Source organism: Zeus faber, assembly GCF_960531495.2.
Source record: "Zeus faber genome assembly, chromosome: 6".
In the NCBI taxonomy this organism is placed as follows: Eukaryota; Metazoa; Chordata; class Actinopteri; order Zeiformes; family Zeidae; genus Zeus; species Zeus faber.
Window position 1 is genome coordinate 12,020,910 of NC_137201.1, and position 6,686 is coordinate 12,027,595.

The window sequence follows — 6,686 nt, forward strand, 5'->3', positions numbered from 1 at the left end:
TAGTAAAACTGTGTATTTTGTTGTTGTACGATTAGTCATTTAGTGTTCAAAATCAGATTTATCAAAAATATTTTGGTATTTAATAAATACATTTTTTCAGAGAGGGAAAACAATGTAGGTGAAATGGGTTCTCTATGTGTCTCAGGAAAGCGAGTCAAATCATATCGATAATGTAACAGCAATTCTCCAGTAATAACATATGAAAAGTAGTAGTATTCTGAAATCACTTCACCAACTGCGAAACACAGATATGCAATACACGGAGCGTTAGTGGAAAACATCACATGACTGTACCAGCTTCGCTCAGAAATAAAGTGACTGCAAAACAATAGCACTCTTCGTTTAAACTCTTGACGTTGGAGCAAGACAGAAGTTTCAAATAGAACACTTTTTTTTGTTCCGCACTCTTCATTCCATCTTATCTGACTCTTCTGCAAAAAAAACACAAGGGTCCGGGTCACCCTGTTGGGGGCTATTTTGCAATAATAACTTGCTGGCTGCATTTTAACCCTTAATTGACATGTTTCATTCTTTCTTTTCATTTATATGAGTTATTCGCAATGTGCACCATACAGCCAGCTAACAAAGGTTCAAGTGACTATCAAATAAACGTAGGTTTTCTATGATTGCCGAAGTCAAAGGGGGCTTCTAAATCACGTACAGTACTCCGAGCACATGTTGCCTTGAGCTCAAAAACACATGTTGCAAAGTGTGTGTTGAAATTTTTTTTTCATAGAGAATATGTTGAGCTTCACGGCTCGACCGTAGTAATAATTCCCATATGATTGCTACACAGACGATTGTGGTAACTCGTGAACTGCCTTGTGTGTATACAATTTCAAAGGGGGAATTCCTGAGAGCAGAGCTAGGGCCTTCCGGAATATCTAAAGAGTAAAGCTAAATAGCTAACCCATGTTCTATCAAGATATTTTGTGTTTGTTTTTTCCTCTAGTGGATAGCCTAAACTGGCACTGTTTGGACCTTTTCCCATGGTCTTAATCTCGAAATGATTAACTATTTACTAATGGGCTATTAAATAGTATCCTAACAAAACCATTAAAAGATGCACTGGATATTAAAAATGTATAAAGCAAAAGATCTGAATTCAAGCGGTTCTGACTTTCTACAAACAGATCTTCTTATACAAGACTTTTATTCAGCAGCAACAAAAAGCAACATATAACTCTGACTTAACAGAAATGTGAACTGATTGCCCCTGTTGAATGCAGCGGTGTGTATTATTGGTGAGGTGTAAAATAAAGTAATGAGAACTAAGGTTGATGTAACTGGGTGACATATTTAGAAAATGCTGCTGCTTCTCCTAAAGAAAAGACATCTGACACAGCAATGGTTTCACTGTATCCAAACATCTCAATACTCAAATTATGTATTTATCTATACAGAATTTTTTTAGAAATTGCTGTCGGCCCGAAAGAGCATTCATTGAGAAACTACGGTTTTGAACAGAAACTGTATGATGGTACATTATCATGGAACAAAGACACACATGAGTCATGATGTCAAAACAAAGTAAAGTGGAATGGTTAAGTCTTATTAGTGTTGTCTCCCTGCTAAGGCATAAGTTGAGTGAGCATGTGTGATGATCTCTATGAACTCTGTATTCTACCTGAACTTGTGAGAAAGTTAAGGCTTAGTGCATTATGTAGCAATTCCCAACAGCAATCGCCTTCAATATACTTGTAGAACATGACATGACATGAAAATGATACTGTGGCATCCAGTCTGATTTACTTTCTGATGCTGTCACGAGTTGGTGTAGTGGTGAAACAGTCCTCGGTTTAAGGTCTAAGGAGTTTAGGCAATGGGTGTAAAGTTCTTGCTGAATGTTTTTGAAGAGTTTAGAAACTTGGTCAAGGTCCTTGGTGTAAGGTCTGAAGAGTTTAGGTTATTACTGTAAGGTCCTTGGTGGAAGGTCCTTGGTGAATTGTCTGAAGAGTTTAGGCCATTGGTGTAAGGTCCTTGGCAAATGGTCTGAAGAGTTTAGAAACTTGGTACAAGGTCCTTGGTGAATGGTCTGAAGAGTTTAGGAACTTGATATAAAGGTCCTTGGTGTGAGGTCTGAAGAGCTTAGGCAATTGCTTAAGGTCCTTGGTGTAAGGTAATTTGTGTACGGGTTGAAGAGTTTAGGTAATTGCTGTAACGTCCTTGGTGTAAGGTCCTTGGTGAATGGTCTGAAGAGTTTAGGAACTTGATATAAAGGTCCTTGGTGTGAGGTCTGAAGAGCTTAGGCACTTGCTTAAGGTCCTTGGTGTAAGGTCATCTGTGTACGGCTTGAAGAGTTTAGGCAATTGCTGTAACGTCCTTGGTTTAAAGTCCTTGGTGAATGGTCTGCAGACTTTAGGAACTTGATATAAGGTTCTTGGTGTAAAGTCTGAAGAGTTTAGGCAATGGCTGTAAGGGTGCTGGTGTAAAGTCCTTGGTGAATGGTCTGAAGACTTGAGGAACTTGATATAAGGTCCTCGGTGTAAGGTCTGAAGAGTTTAGGCAATTGCATGGTGTAAGGTCCTTTGCGTATGGCTTGAAGAGTTTAGGCAATTGCTGTAAGGTCCTTTGTGTAAGGTTTAGGAAATTCGGTTGGGATAAGAGACTGAGGAAAGGCCAGATAAACAAGGCTCCGTTACTGTGCCAGTTCCATTGAGTCTCATCCATCCTGAAGACACGCCAGGTTTTGTCTCTTGATCACAATGGCGTACCTCTGTTCTTTTTTCTTTTGCAGGTATAGGGGGAAATCATTCACAGATGCAGTCTTATATGAAAAGAACAGCATACATGACTTTTGTTGTAGGGTAGAATGTCCTCAATTACAGATGAGGTAAAGGTAATCCCCAACCCTTGTCTTGGCAGGAACAGCATCGCCCTGCTTGGCTCTTCTCAACTTTCAGGCTGCAAGTCTTTCTTTCTGCCTTTCTTCCAATGGGACGCACCGCAGTCTGAAAGCAAAACAACATCTAGTAAGTACATGTACAATGACAATTGAATCCACCTATCCATCCTCCCATTTATTATACACATGATTAGCTGTCTGCCTTTTTGAATTATGGCTGATGCCCTATATTTGGTTAAAGCCTGGTAGGAATCTATTAATTCCAGTAATCAGGAAACTGGCTTTATCCAAATTGGGATTGTTCCAACAACAATAAAATATGGTGGTGGCAAGGGCCACGGTCAGGATACGGTCACTTAGAGTAGTGAGATTGGTCCAAGTCTTGTAAATATTCACACTTGTGGGCAGGCCCTGTTCTAGATGGCTTTTATTGGGTGGGCAGTAAGAAATGGTGGTTGGCGTGTGTGTCACATATTGGTGGGGGGTATTTAGGTTGTCATTAGTTAAATAAAATGTTCAAATTGTTTCAATCGGTTGCTTCATTTATTTTATTTTTTTTAACTATAGCATTTAAACATTGTGCCAACCAACCCCATTACATGTGCCAACCAACCCTGTGATGGGGCTGGTCGGCACAAATGCACAACACGACTTCAATCACGAATCACTTAATTTTAGAAAAAATTTGTGTACATTAAAACATATGCAGTTATAGCTGAGACCATAACCTTTCACTTGCTGTGGGTTAGAATATTCGAACATAAATTATGCCGGAGAAATACGGAGAGTGAAAAGTGTGCTAACCAACCCCGGTCTCCCTTACTTCCAGCTTGTGAGAAACAGAGAAAGAAACAGTCCCGGTACGTAAGTAAATTTTTGATTATTTAGAGGTGGCTCGTTTATGATCCGAATCAGGCCAAATCGACAAGGACAAACTGAAATAGTTATCAGTTATTTTTGAATAACCGCTTGTGGGAGTGCTTTCTGTGCAGAGTGATTCAAACCCTGCCCTTTAAGGGCCTGAGGGAGGTATATATTTCACCTCATAGCTTAGCGTTTTAACCAAATAGAGGATTATTTGATGGTGCTTCAAGAAAGACAGGACGCACAGTGGACCAGATCCCGATCCAAGGCGGAATGTCGCTTGGTTTAAAATGATCGTATTATACAAGTAGAAACTAACAAAAAGAACAGCTCTGAAATAAAGCACAGGAAAACCGGAACACGGAACCGCACGGGAGGAGGAGAAAAAAAAAAAAAAAAATCACACACACTGACTCAGATTCAGCCTTGTTTACCGTTTTCCCGGAAAGGGAGGTTCAAGTGCGTCCCCTGCCGTGATGCAACGCCGTTTGGACCAACTGCGACAAGGCGAGCTCTCAGAACGAGAGAAAAACGAAAGACATAGTTCGCCTCTGTAGCTTGCACCGAGAACACCGCAAGAACCAAGATCACAATTTGTTCTTATCGTGTTTTGAACACGTATTATTGGTCCAAAGCAATTACTTATTTTTAAGCGTACCCCCCACCTGAGGAGCGCTCTGGGCTAGTTGTCTAGTTTCCATGTGTGCTCTCCCTCAGCCATGGAAAAAATAAATGATTGTGTGGTACACACAGAACTTTTCTCACGGCATCTGTTGCCAATTTCTCCCATACATCAGTGTCAGTGTACACATGCCAGCATGCTGACTGGAGATTGTCGATGCACTAAAAATCAAACCTGATATTATCATGATGAATACAGAGATTTATTACGGGCTAGATTGGACTAGATTGAAGCCCTCGAGAGGTCTCTTCAACGCTGTGGCCAAATATTTTCCACCGACAGCATGAATGATGCAGTGGCGTTGTGCATTTGATGTCCAGATGTACGGGCCTCTGACACTTGGTGGTGCACGCTCTCTTGACATCCCTCCAAACGTTGCGCTAATATAGAGATTTAAAGTATTTTCATGGTAAGTGTGGTACGTGTCCAGTGATGGACACGTACCACATCTGTCTCCCTCTAAACATTGACCTTATTTTAAATATGGTTGCGGCAAGGACAGCCTTGCCCACATTGGATCATTTCCAGGTGTGAGAAGGGATGTACATGGGTAATAACCACTCCTTGTGGGAAATCTTTAGCCTGGCATCGCCAGACCAATTCGCAAATGGTATTAGGCTGGAACTTCACAGTCTATTTTCGATTTCCAAGGGGCCTTATCAACAGGCGCAAATCAAAATGTCTCTGGACACAATTGGATGGACATACAACAAATCAGAGACAAGTCCTGTCGGAAGTAGGGCAAACACATCATTCTTATCAACAAAAGGTTTTTCAGAGAAAATATACGATCCAGTTGGTTTAATACTGTCACGATAGCGGATTCAACAAACCACTCCACATCTGTGGCAGCCATGTATGAACAACTAATCAACGTTGCTCCTCTGTACAGTCATGTCATCAAGCCCGCCCTGTGTTAGATAAACGGTTGTGATTGGGCCGATCACAACATTGACCCCATCTGTCCGAACGGGAGGGGGGCCAGACATACAGTATCTGCCAGAGCAAATAAAGCCTGACCTTGCAGCTTGGTCTCATTCCCAGGCTAGGAAATATCCCCTTTTGTAATGCAAATCCCGCTTTAGAGGTGTAAAAATAAAGATAAATGTGCGTCTCTTCGGCTGCACATGTTGCCTGCATTTGGGCTTTTTCCACTGTCTTTCCCACTTTACCTTCATCCTAGCTCACAATGACAAACAGCTTGTGTGTCAGACAGGCTTGGATGCTAGATAAAAGTGGTGCTGGATGACAGATGCACCGACATTGTGCGTTTGATGTCCAGATGGGCGAATTTCTCCAACACCTGCGTCCTCTCGTCATGAGTTGATCTACTGACCTTGCGATATTTGAAGGCGGCCTTGACAGTCGAGCATTATTAAAGCTGAATGTGAGGACTTTTTTTTATTTTTTTTTTTATAAATAATAAAAATAATAAAAAAAAAATAAAACAATATTAACTTTTCCCTCATTAAGACCCAATGAAGCCACCAACAAAACCACAAAACGAGGTGAGACACTCCGACAAATTGGTGATGGGATATAATTCATCGCACCAGAACGGGTCAGGTTTATATGTTCAGGAAGAAACAAAAACAAGATGAGTGGGACGCTGGGAGTTCTGCAGTGCTGCAGCTACTCTGAAAAGAATTCAAATGTGTGCTGGAAGCCTGACAGGGGAAGATGCCTTTTAAAGACCGCGGAGTTGATTGACGACGATACCAACATGTGCTGGAGTCCCGCAGTTCACATGCAACTCAAATCAACCAGGAAAACACACAGTTCTTCTCACACAGAGCTCCACCAACAAAGCCGTGTTCGTGGTTTGATACAGGTTGCATTCCTGTACTGTTTTTTATTTTTTTCAAATACACCATTTCTCTTTGCAGCAGAAAGACTGTGACTGTTTACGGTTTTGGTTACTTCTTTCCTATCATTTCTAGTTCAGGTGGCAACATTTTAAACCTCCATTTCTTTTACCATCTCACTCTGACTCTGAGTTGTGGGAATTGCAATTCCCACAACTCAGAGTTGATTAAATGGGTAAGCCTGCAGAAAGCAATTCAAGTCTTGCAACCTGAGGCTCCACCAGCGTGCTGAGTTATCCTCTTCGGCATTAATAAAACACACATTTTGCGGCGTGCCGGCAGAAGAAAAATGCTTGGACAATCGCCAAGTTCACAGCGATTGTCCAACCGACAGAAAAAAATGTGTGGTGTAAAGTGTAGTGAAAGTGAAGTGTAAGGCTAAAATCACATTATTTTCTGATAGAACGGAATGTGTGTTGACGATAATAAC